Below are 12,477 nucleotides of genomic sequence, written 5' to 3'. Positions count from 1 at the left end.
TTAAGTGCTGGCTACAGGTTCACACTCAGTGAGATCAGAGAAATATTGGTCAACATTGATGAAACTGTATTGATTCATAATAATGAAATTAACCCCTTGTATGCTTGTGACGGAACCGCTCCGTCACAAGCCACGGGTGAGCTGTGCTTGTGACGGAACAGTTCCGTCACGGCCCGCTCGGCGCGCCTGCGCGGCGCGTTCCATTGGGCGGGTGCGTTTGTGACGGAACCGTTCCGTCACAAGCACAGCTCGCCCGCGAGCCGTGACGGAGCGGTTCCGTCATAAGCACGTGACCACCGCGTGGCCGCCCTACCCCCTTAGCGCTGCGGCGGAATAGCCGCCGCAGCGAAGGGGTTAAGATTTTTCTGGTGAGAATGTTCAATGACAGAATTAGTTTTCATCAGTCTAACAAAAAGAATGAGGCACTCATGGTGTTCTCATCTGATTCGACTCCTGAGGTTCTTTGTTGCCAAAATAAGATCATAGGATGCAGTAAAATCAGCAGCAACCATTTTAAGACATGTCCTGAAAGATTTAGATATTGGACTTAATGACACATTTTGTGATGCCACAGAGCTCCTCAAATAATGGGAATCAACAAGAATGCCTGATGTTGTCTTAACATTTTTTACGTCATTGTTTAGTATCAGTGGAGCAAAACTGTTACAAACTGATTTTCTTGAGTTCGTATTAGAAGCAAATAATGGGAATCAACAGGAATGCCTGATGTTGTCTTAACATTTTTTACGTCATTGTTTAGTATCAGCGAAGCAAAACTGTTGCAAACTGATTTTCTTGAGTTCGTATTAGAAGCAGACAACATTGATGATGGCTTTGAAGATATAAGCAAAGAAGTGGAAGACAATCCCATTAACCGACAGGCTTATGCTGTGCAAATGTACTGTCTTTTCCAAATTATATTTTATGAATTACCTCCCGGCAAAAAGAAAACTCAGCTAAACATGATGTCTGTCGACACAATCTATGACAAGTGCAAAAGTAGAGAGCTAACCTCTTCAAAAGGAAAATATTGATGTATCAACAAGTATTAATGACATAGTATGGAGCAGGAACTTGTTAGCAGCTCATGCTGTAAAATCTTGTGAGTCTGAGAGCATACCACTTCCAAGTTACTTTACCAGGAAAAGATTTACACCTGCTGCTCTTGATAATTTAGATTTTGAAGACAGGTCTTCTTTGACTGGAACGTCCAACACACATGATGTTGCATGATGAAATACAGTCAGTGCCTGCTATTGGGGGATTTTAATATTCACTTTGACAAAACAACCGACGCTGAGACTGTGAAACTGTGAACTATTGAGTATCTTCAATCTGGCACCCTATGTATCGCTTCATACGCATGAAATAGCTCAGACTTTAGACCAAATCTTTTCAAAAACAAGACTAGAACCTATTGTCCCTTTGCCTATCATTTGGTCAGACCATTTTTGCTAACCTTCAGGATAGAAATGGTTCAGGCCAAGTCTAAATCTTATTGTAAAAATCGTCCGAAAAGCTTCAGATCTTTCAATCAAATAACACCTGAGGCTTTAATTCTTATGCTTAGCCAACAGCCTATACCAGTCAACAATGATTTAGAACATGGTGTATCTTCTCTAGAAGACTGGCTTCAGGATTGTACTATGCATTTAGCCCCTATTACAATATGAGCAGCCAAACAAGGCAGAATTTCTGCACCTTGATTCAATGAGTCCTTAAGGTAAAGTAAAAGTGCGTGTTAAAATTTAGAACGCCTATGGAGGAGGAATTTCGATCCTATAAATAAACTTACATATAAAGTGGCTTTGAAAGCCCACTATGTAAAAGTACAAGAGGAAAAGAAAAAGTTTCTGGCTGGAAAAATCGAACAAGCTGATAATTGTGCTAAAGAGTTTTTCAAGATTGTTAAGGATTTCTCCACACCTAATGCGTCTAAAAGCTCTTTTTCCCCTACTGGTGTATGGACAAACGAAATTGCACAATAATTCCATATGAAAATTCAAACTACTCAGGACTCTTTTAGTAGCTTTCACCAGGACGGGGAAAATAGTACTGACAGGTCTCTCCATTTTGCTCTATTACAGAGAAGACTCTTCTGGAGTTTCCTTCTATGCCCATGTCAACCTCACTTAAAATCATGAAGGCCCTAAAATCCGGATCTCTTTCCGATCCCTGTCCAGCAAAAACGTTGGCATCAATTGCAGAGGTAATAAATTCAATTGTTAATCAGACACTGAACTTTTCTCTGTCCGAAGGAAGGATGACAGTAAACTGTAAGCATGGGAAAATTAGCTGATCCCCTAGTAGTAAGCAACTACAGACCTATATCGCTTGTACCTTATTTCTCCAAGGTTTTGGGGAAATATGTGAACACCATCATCACAGATTTTATTGAGGTCAGCCAGGTACTTCATCTGAGTCAGTCTGGCACTATTAGAAATCTCAGAGACAATCAAAACCACCATAGACAGAGGCGTAAAGGCTGTGCTGATATTATTAGATCTATCAGCAGCCTTTGACACTGTGCCACATGATCGCCTCCTTCATAGATTGAGGGAGAGTGGCATTGGAGGCATGGTGCTCAGATGGTTTTCTTCCCTCTAGGATAACCGCCAGCAAACAGTCTGGGCCCCCCTTTTTCAGCCCTGATTCCACCACTGAACGTAGGGGTCCCACAAGGTTCCGTCTTAAGTCCGACCCTGTTCAATATATATATGGCCCCCCTGGCTCCTATTGCAGGGCAATATGGGGCAAAAATGATATCGTACGCAGATGACACGCAATTGCTGTTCACCTATGAGAAGGATGAGGTGCTTAATGGCAATGAAATCAATGTTTGCTTACTCAAGGTTTTTGGGTGGTTTAGGCAAAATCAGTTGCTCCGCAACTCCGACATGTCGGAAATTATCTTTTTTGGACACACCCACTGCGATGAGTGGCGTCAATGGTGGCCTAAAAATGTATCTCCTCCTGAAAGACCAGTCTCTACTGCAAAAAATTTAGGAGTGAAGTTGGACTCTGAAATGATGATTAAGTCCCAGGTTCAATCAGTTGCTGGCACCTGTTTTTGCCTTTTAAAAAGGATGAGGAATTTTCTCACTTTGCTTCCTATTCCGCATAGGAAAACTGCGGTCCAGGCCCTGATTAGAGCAAGGTTGGACTATGTAAATGTGTTGTACCCGGGCCTTCCGGACTACTTACTGAACCGCCTGCAGGTGGTTAAAAATGCGGCAGCTAGGTCCGTGCTCATAGTTGGACCCAGGTCACACATGTCTCCCCACCTTAGATCCTTGCACTGGCTTCCAGTGAGACAAAGAGTCTTTTTTAAATCCCTGGTCCTAAATTTAAGGCCCTAATTAACATTGGGGCCCCGTATATTAGGAACAAAATTCAGCCCTACAAACCACTCAGACCTCTGCGATCCTCCTTCCAGCAGCTGACAATTGTGCCTAAGTTTTACCGTTATTACAAAGGAGGCCGCTCTTTTCAAGTAGTAGCAGCAAAATTATGGAATGGTCTCCCTTTCTCCCTTAGACAGGAACAAGATCTTCTTAGCTTTAGGCGAAGCTTAAAGACCTGGCTCTTCCAAAAGTAGTCGCAGTCCAGTTAGTTACCGCTGGCTGTTTTTTTCACTTACTCTGTTCTGGGGTGAAGACAGCGCCGGGACACTCCTTGGAGTAGCTGTGCGCTTAACAAATACCCCTATAACATAACATAACATAACATAACATAACATAACATAACATAACATAACATAACATAACATAACATAACATGTTGCCATGGTGCATTTTCAAACCTGTACTAATGATGTAGCTGCTGGAAAACAAGCTGTGTCAGCTGTAGGAATAAACAAACAAAGCTGCAAACTATTAACCCAACTGCCTTGCCAACTTGTACAAAATCACTACAAGCCATCAACACGTCCCTGTCTACTAGAAAGTTTCAAAATGGCTGACGACATGCATCTTCTTCTACCTGATGCTGCGGTCCGCAAAGCTGATTTAACTGAATTTATCATGTTGCTTATTGGTGTGAAATGAAGGATGAAGAAAAACCAGTCCTCTGTGGGCTGGAACTCATGCTCTGATCTCCCAGAATACGGTCTCGTTGAAGAAGGTTGAGTTTTTAACAATAATACCATCTCCAGTCACAAACTACCCAACAGTTGAAACAGGTCTCAAAAATGTCCAAATGTGTGTGCTCAGCTTGAAGACCAGCCTATCCTGCCAATTTTCTGCAGTGAAGATGTTTTCCGTATTGTAGCTGACATTTCACCTGAAAACTGCCCTGCTCTGCCCAACCAGTCAGGCTGCTCGAAGAAAGACCCTCTATGACTGAAGCCTCTGACACAGAGATTGTTGTTTTCTTTCCACCTCAACTCCAATGCCGCAGTTATACAGTGCTAAGTACTGTATTTAAGGTACCTTAAAAAGCCCTCCAGTAGTTTGTCTGCAGCTCCTCATCCTGCCTTGACTTCTCCACTTACCACCTTCCACTACTGAACTCTCGTCCACTGTCAGAGGTCATTTCACCAAGGTCAGCAGCAGTGGCCGATGGGCCACATCGCCTCTCACAACAGGCTGAGCCTGGCCCGTGCGTAATTTGTAAAAAAATTGAGTGCCAGTGTTCACGTCAGGAGGCCACTGCAGCCTACACCACCCATTGCCCCTGCTAGCGCTACCAATAACAGTACCAAACCAGCTGCTAACCATGGCACATTACAAGTGTGATAATTCAGACTACTTCAGGCCCCTTAAGCTATACAATTAGTATAGGCGACAGGTAATAGTAATTTTTAACATATATCAAATTAGTAAACAACTGTTGTTGTGCTCACTCTAAATCAGACAAACTGCCCACCATATGGCAGACATATTTGCTGGTGCTGCCAATTATGTGAGGGTGCCGAGCACTGGAAACCACCGGCTCAATTTAAGCACTGGCCTGGCCCTATGCATCTCAGCATACCACCTCTTCCCCCTGCCCACCGTTGCCCTTTTCTGTGGTCATGTGATAATTCCCCACAACAAGAAACACAGGAGTAATTAACTGACAGAACGAAGAGGTGATAACCTGTACTCACTTATGCCACTTTTTTGCGAAGGCAGCGCTAGGCTCACACTTTAGGCCTGATTGTAACAGGTCCGTAGCAATTGTGTTCACTGAACCAACAACAACAGTTTGTTCAAGAATCTCCATCATAAATGGTACAATGTTTATCGCACACAGTAGTTACAGGGTGTAAGAAAGCTTGCACCCTCTTACATTTTGGCAGGTCAAACTGCTGATATTTAATAGGGATAAAAGGTTTGGTTGGTATTTACTGGGATATGCACCAAATCAATTTTATTGCCCGAAAAGTTTGAATATGTGCAATTAATCGCACCCGATAAATTCCGAACCCGGGGATTGTCCGATTTTCTTGGGTGGAAGAAATTCCAACTATCCCTCTAGGGCACTCGTAATTAGGCCCTATGCTTTCTCTGCTTAATTAAGCTGCACATACTAATATGCCCATTACGTACCCCATCCTCTAAGCAAATTAGATATGCCCTTCTGGCCTAAAGGCACCTTTCCTAAATTTTCTGGTCATGAGCCAGGTCTATCCGGCCCTATTTTCTTCCTCCAAACCACCAGTCCTCCATCCATCTGGGTTTATGTCAAAAGATCGATAACAAAGACATCGTCTGTCATAAATATTGTGGCTTACATATCATTTACAAAATGATCGCTCTATTGGATGTAGATTTTCTATTATTAACTCCAGTGGGGTTATATTTATTTAAACAATATTTGGGACACAATAGTTTTATTAAATCATATTTGGGCCATTCAGTTCTGTGCCATACCTCCCTGCGGACCTACTGATCTCCCGACTACCCTGAATTCACTAGGCCAGTGCTGCAAATCTTTCCCCTTGACCATAATGTTGTCCTTTAGATCTTTTTTGTTCGTGCTCTACCCAGAGTTGCTCACGATACTGTTGTCAGTCTTGGCGAGCGAGCTAGAAAGGCTTGAACACAGATACCCACCTGATTAAAGCATCAGTGTTTAATTTTCATGACTCCACAGTGTGTGTTGCTTCCTGGCATACTGACTGATATGCAACTATTTGTTTCTATTCGGAGAATGTCAAGTGTTATTAATGCCTTGACTGTTGTCCTAGGTTGTGAATTAAACTCAAGCTCTAACATTTTAAAGCAGAATTAGTGTAAAGTTTTACTTCATGGTGAGAGTGCATTAAAGTGAACAAGCGTGCAGACTTTAAGCAGCAGCCTAATAGGGGCATTTGCTAGAATTTCAAGGTTTTCCTGATGTGTATGCCAATGTTGTCTTTTTAGTTCTTGACTAAGGCAGTGCACATGTGCTGGGACTTGGGACATGCCCATTGCCTATCATTCATTGACTTTATTGCCACTCTTATTTGCTGTCTCCTAATTGGCCGGCATATGCCAGATTCACTTCCTTGTCTTTCATGTGGAGAATGGATCAAGCACTGACTACTTCATCTTGTTTACTGTCCTTCTGCTGCTTGTGTTGTGATTGATGTGCGGTTTTCTTCTTCCCCCACCATCCTTGTCCGTGTTGCTTCAGATCTCCCATCCCTTCCCCTCTGGTCTTCCCTTACAAATTGTCTGTGGTGCCTGTTCTCTACCAGTTGAAAAAAAGGGCTGGCCACATTATATAACTTTTAGCTATGCTGCTCAGCAGCAGTGCTGTTCTAGAGCATGGCCACAAAGCATTGGGAAAGGCAATATCTCTCACATAGGTGAGACCCATTGGCCTTGCTAATCCTTGTTAAAATGTCATCCAGAGAAATTCGACCCAGATCAGCAATGTCTACCCACGCTAAATTACTTCTCTAACGATCCAAAAACACAAATCAAAAATGAATTTTTTTAATGGAGGTATATCATGGGGCAGGGATTAATATGTTTCGAAGGCCATTTCCCTGATACATTTCGGAAGCTTTAACCTGCTGGAATCTATGAGGCGTAAACAGCAGTGGTGTGACAATTACCACCCAATTTAGAATTCTGATCCTTGTTCCTAACAGGAATTTACACCTGAACTTATAATCAGGGCCTTCATATGCATAGAGTTCGCTATCAATGCATATGTTTCAAATACATATTCTCATTTCATATTTTTTTGACGTTTTATGTAGTGCAAATGTGGCCCAAGGGCATGACAGCGTTTTGCATGAGCCTCAGATTACATTGCACATGATCAATTTTTTGTGTGTACTCACAGGATATTAAGTGATTTGAGAAAAATCACAGGATTTTCAGTGGAGGTGGGCGTAACTCACGTAATTCAGTGTAGCGTAATCACGCAGAAATACCTAGAAATTCAGTGAGATTATCTTGAATTACATGAAAAAAGTAATTCTGTGTTTATCGCTATTTGCAAAAATGCCCCCTTGAGTTCAAAATGGACATGCTACAAAAATGATAAATGCAACAGGGCATAAATAGTGAGCTTGAGTGGCCGCTCGCGCTCACTAAATGTGCTCTTCAGGTAGGATTTCCCCCTGCTTACTGCTGACATTTAGAAATATTTTCTAAATGCAAAATGCTCCCGAGTGCAAAATGGATGTGATGATGCATTTTGAAATAAGAAACAGCGCTAATTGTAGGAAAACATGAATAGGAAGTGCAAGAGGCCACACGCTCTATTTGCTCTCACGTAGGATTTTTTCCCCCAGTTTACTCTTAATTTCACGAGGAGGAGTAATCATTAATTATCAGTAATTCCACATCAAAGAGTAACATGGAACTACCAAAATTACGCCAGTTACTCCCTCGTAATTGAAAACCTATCAGGCCTAATGTTGAGGCAATGCTGAGATTCGAACCTGGTTACCCAGTTTCAAAGTCGCAACTCTGGCTGCTAGGCAAATCTTAATGAGCTAATAATTAATAGGTGCATATTGCAATAACTGTACAGTTCAGTGTGTATGCACAGTAAAAATATGATATTGTATGCTGTTTTACCACATCATTGATAAAAAAAATCACATAAAAGATTTGCCATATCTGTGAGCCAAATACTGGTCTAATTACACTGCAAAACAAATCAACACAACATGGTACCAGTCTAACTCAATTTGCAAACCAATTTGTGAATCAACAAAAACACTCTGCAGCCAGACTTGTCCTCAGCATCCCACAACAGGACCACATCACCTAGCACCTCTGCGAACTCCACTGGCTCCCCGTCGAAAAATTAATAACCTTCAAACTGCTCACACAGGCCTACAAAGCCCTCCATTACACCGGGCCCCAATACCTCAATGAAAGAATCGCCTCTATGCCCCCAAGAGAAATCTCCGCTCCGCCGACCTGCCCTCCCCCACATTCACAGGGCCAAAACGGGTGGCAGATCCCTCTCCTACATCGCGGCCAACACCTGAAACAAACTCCCCCTCAGGATCTAACGAAGCCTGACGCTGCACCTATTCAGAAAGGACCTCAAGACCTGGCTCTTCGGATGACCACAGAAACTGCCCGAACTCCCCCCCTTAGCAACTTGATACCCTCACGGGTGAGTAATGTGCTCTATAAACCCCTGATTGATTTATTGATTGATTGATTTACTACGTTGGACTTAGCTGTGCTAATGGATTGTGCGACGTTGTAGACTCACATTTTCCTTTTGCAATGCTGTTGAATAGCCTATGCCATGGCATTATCCGCCCGATTCATCAAACAAAATTGCGCTCGCAAAGGGCCACATTCTGAGAATCTGGCCCTTTGCGAGTGCGATTTTTGCATTTGGGATTCAGCATCCCAAATGCAAAAATCGCTAATTGCGATCTCGCAATTTTGCTAGGAATTACATTTAAGGAATCTCTATTTGAGATTCCTTAAATGCAATTCATCATCCAATTTTGTTTTGCGAATTCGCAATTTCTGGCCGCAATTTACCGCGAGGTCAGACCTCGTGGTAAATTGCGAAAACTCAGAAAAATGCATTTAAATGCATTTTTCTAAGTTGCATGTTACACACACACATGTCCTTTGGACATGTGTGTGTGCAACACCTGTGTAAAATTTCATTTGAGGGGTGCTACAGGGTGTCCTTTGGACACCCCTGGCACCCTTCAAATCGCTATCTTATTTGCGATTAGCAAATTGCTAACCGCAAATAAGGAATACTCCCCATTCATTCCTATGGGCCTTTTGGCCCATAGGAATGAATGGCGAGTTATTCCTTATCTGCGATTAGCAATTTGCTAATCGCAAATAAGGAATATGTAGGAATCGCATTTCTTTATGCAATTTCTACATGAATCCCGTTTTGCGAGTCCTTAATAGCGATTCGCTATGAATCGCTATTAGGGGCTCGCAAAACGGGAGAATGATGAATCAGGCTGTAAATTGCTGTAAGCTTGAATACGAGATGTGCAGACATCTGCACTGATATTCGATGGCAGAAATACTGGGCCATTATGAATTTGTCTGGAATCCGTGGTTTTCCCCATCACCAGGCAGTCCTGCATGATTTTTCTTTTTACCATGCATTTTTTCTCTGCATATTTTGATTTCTTTTAATAGGTAAAAAATTGAAGATGAAAAAATCAGGAGTTGCAGTTTTTAAGCAAACACTATAACTCAAGATTCAACTGGTAACTCCCCAATTGGTCGAATTAGGAATTGCAGGTCACTTAGAATGATGGCATAACTCATAAATTGAAATCTTACATGAAAATAAATCACCTCACAGGGGTGGGAAACATGATTTTCAGGGCAGACATGCCTTGGACAGTTGGTGAACACCCACAAATAGGTGCAAGTTCACCTGCCTCCGGACCTGCACCGCACCCAATAGGCCAGCACCAGCAACAACCACCTCAAGTGCATCCTGCTCAACACCCGCTCCGTCCACAGACACGCCGCCGAACTCTGGAACCTCCTCGACTCAACATTACCAGACGTCGCCTTCCTCACGGAAACCTGGATGAACGCCTCCTCAGCCCCCGACATTGCCGTAGCCATCCCGGACGGATACAAGATCACCCGGAGGGACCGCGTCAACCAGACCGGAGGAGGCATCGCCGTCGTCCACAGGAACACCATCCGCATCACGACCAACTCCGACGACACCTTCACCGCCGCCGAGCACCTTCACTTCCAGATACACACCGACCCCAAGACCACCCTCAGAGGCACCCACATCTACAGACCCCCGGGACCACGCACACAATTCAGCGAAGACATCACAGACCTCATCAGCCCTCACGCCCTCCCCTCTGCTGACTACATCCTCCTGGGGGATCTCAACTTCCACCTGGAGAACAACAAGGATTGCAACACCGCCGCCCTGCTGGACAACCTCGCCAACCTTGGACTCAAGCAACTGGTGAACACCACCACCCACTATGCCGGCCACATGCTTGACCCCGTCTTCTCCTCCAGCAAGCACATCTCCTTCAGCCACGCTACCGGACTTCACTGGACGGATCACAGCTGTGTCCACTTCAGCTTCAGAAGAACCACGACCCACAACCACTCGCAACAGGTTCCTCGCAGGAGCCGGAGCAAGATCACCGCAGACCAGCTCACCACCTCCCTCAGCCGGAACCCTCCCGCCAGCGCAACGGACCCCAACGATGCAGCCTGCACCTTCACACAGTGGCTCACCAACTGCGCCGACGACCTCGCACCACTGAAGAACCCTGCCAGCAGACCCGACAGCAAGAAAGCCTCTTGGTTCACCGACAAACTCAAAACATCCAAGAAAAACTGCTGCACCCTTGAAAAAGCCTGGCGCCATGACCAGACCACAGAAAACATGACTGCCCTCAAGAACGCCACCCGCAAACACCACCAGCTGATCCGCACCGCCAAAAGGACAACATTCAAAGAACGACTGGACAACAACACCCACAACAGCAAGGAACTCTTCAGCATCGTCAAACAGTTCGCCTTCGCCAACCCCAACGCCGGAAACAACGACATCACGCCCTCACAAGACCTCTGCGATTCACTCGCCACCTTCTTCCACCGCAAGATCGCCGACATACACAACAGCTTCGGCGCACAGACCACGCACCCAACCACCGAACCAATGCCCCCCACCACCACCCTCTGCAACTGGACCCCGGTCAGCACCGAAGACACCACCCGCATGATGAACACCATCCACTCCGGATAACCAGCCGACCCCTGCTCCCACCACGTCTTCAACAAGGCTGTCTCCGTCATCGCACCCCAACTCCGGGACATCATCAACATCTCCTTCAACATCGCCACCTTCCCGGAGAGCTGGAAGCACGCCGAGCTCAGCACCCTCCTGAAGAAACCAACAGCGGACCCCACCGACCTCAAGAACGTCCGCCCCATCTCGCTCCTCCGTTTTCCTGCCAAAGTAATCGAGAAGACCGTCAACAAACAGCTCGCTGCCTTCCTCGAGACAAACGGATCCCTCGACCATTCGCAGTCCGGCTTCCGAGCTAACCACAGCACCGAGACCGCCCTCATCGCAGCCACCGACGACATCAGATCCCTGCTCCACAACGGGGAAACAGCGGCCTTCATCCTCCTGGACCTCTCTGCAGCATTCGACACCGTCTGCCACCGCACCCTAGTACAGCGCCTCAGCAACATCGGAATCCAAGAGAAGGCATTGGAGTGAATCATCTTGTTCCTCGCCGGAAGAACCCAGAGAGTCCGCCTCCCCCATTCAGATCCGAGGCCACCAAAGTCATCTGCGGCGTACCAAAAGGATCCTCACTCAGCCCCACCCTCTTCAATATCTACATGAGACCCCTCACAGACATCGCACGCCAACACCACCTTAACATCATCTCCTACGCCGACGACACCCAGCTGATCCTCTCCCTCACCAACGATCCCGCCACCGCCAGAGCCAGCCTACACGAAGGGATGAAAGACGTCGCCGAATGGATGAAAAACAGCCGCCTAAAACTGATCTCAGACAAGACGGAAGTCCTCATCCTGGGATCATCGACCTCTGCCTGGGACGACTCCTGGTGGCCCCCTGCCCTGGGCACCACCACCCCAAGCTAACGGACCACGCACGAAACCTGGGCTTCATCCTTGACTCCTCCATCTCGATGACCAGACAAGTCAACGCTGTATCATCATCATGCTTCAACACCCTGCGCATGCTCCGTAAGATCTTCCGATGGATCCCCACCGAAACCAGGAAGACAGTCACACAGGCACTCGTCACCAGCCGACTGGACTACGGGAACACCCTCTACGCGGGAACGAATGCCAAACTACAGAATAGACTCCAGCGCATACAGAACGCCTCTGCACGACTCATCCTGGACATCCCTCGCCGCAGCCACACCTCTACCCACCTGAGAGACCTGCACTGGCTCCCCGTCAACAAGAGAATCACGTTCAGACTCCTCACCCACGCACACAAGGCTCTCCACAACATGGGCCCGAAGTACCTCAACAGCCGCCTCACTTTCTACACACCCACCCGCCAGCT

General features: G+C 45.7%; 1 protein-coding gene across 1 annotated transcript in view; it reads right to left on the bottom strand.

Moving 5' to 3' along the window:
• COLEC10 (collectin subfamily member 10) overlaps positions 1-12,477 on the bottom strand; it is a 370,568-nt gene that overhangs the window by 230,326 nt on the left and 127,765 nt on the right. The window lies entirely within an intron of this gene.

The sequence above is a fragment of the Lissotriton vulgaris genome, chromosome 4_1 (genome assembly GCF_964263255.1).
Source record: "Lissotriton vulgaris chromosome 4_1, aLisVul1.2, whole genome shotgun sequence".
Taxonomy (NCBI): domain Eukaryota; kingdom Metazoa; phylum Chordata; class Amphibia; order Caudata; family Salamandridae; genus Lissotriton; species Lissotriton vulgaris.
This window is presented reverse-complemented; position numbering and strand designations above follow the sequence as displayed.